At 42.3% G+C, this 736-nt stretch overlaps 1 protein-coding gene across 1 annotated transcript in view; it reads left to right on the top strand.

The window, feature by feature from the left end:
* Nucleotides 1-736, top strand: part of DDHD2 (DDHD domain containing 2) — a 27,545-nt gene that overhangs the window by 8,108 nt on the left and 18,701 nt on the right. The gene's annotated exons all lie outside the window — the stretch shown is intronic.

Raw genomic sequence — 736 nt, 5'->3', positions numbered from 1 at the left:
AGTGCTGCACTCAATATGCCAGCAAATTTGGAAAACTCAGCAGTGGCCACAGGACTGGAAAAGGTCAGTTTTCATTCCAATTCCAAAGAAAGGCAATGCCAAAGAATGCTCAAACTACTGCACAATTGCAGTCATCTCACACGCTAGTAAAGTGATGCTTAAAATTCTCCAAGCCAGGCTTTAGCAATACGTGAACTGTGAACTTCCTGATGTTCAAGCTGGTTTTAGAAAAGGCAGAGGAACCAGAAATCAAATTGCCAACATCCGCTGGATCATGGAAAAAGCAGGAGAGTTCCAGAAAAACATCTATTTCTGCTTTACTGACTATGCCAAAGCCTTTGACTGTGTGGATCACAATAAACTGGAAAATTCTGAAAGAGGTGGGGATACCAGACCACCTGACCTGCCTCTTGAGAAATGTGTATGCAGGTCAGGGAAGCAACAGTTAGAACTGGACATGGAACAACAGACTGGTTCCAAATAGGAAAAGGAGTACGTCAAGGCTGTATATTGTCACCCTGCTTATTTAACTTCTATGCAGAGTACATCATGAGAAACGCTGGGCTGGAAGAAGCACAACCTGGAATCAAAATTATGGGGAAAAATATCAATAACCTCAGATATGCAGATGACACCACCCTTAGGGCAGAAAGTGAAGAGGAACTAAAAAGCCTCTTGATGAAAGTGAAAGAGGAGAGTGAAAAAGTTGGCTTAAAACTCAACATTCAGGAAACGA

The sequence above is a fragment of the Bison bison genome, unplaced genomic scaffold (genome assembly GCF_000754665.1).
Source record: "Bison bison bison isolate TAMUID 2011002044 unplaced genomic scaffold, Bison_UMD1.0 scf7180017864105, whole genome shotgun sequence".
NCBI classification, from domain to species: Eukaryota; Metazoa; Chordata; class Mammalia; order Artiodactyla; family Bovidae; genus Bison; species Bison bison.
This window is presented reverse-complemented; position numbering and strand designations above follow the sequence as displayed.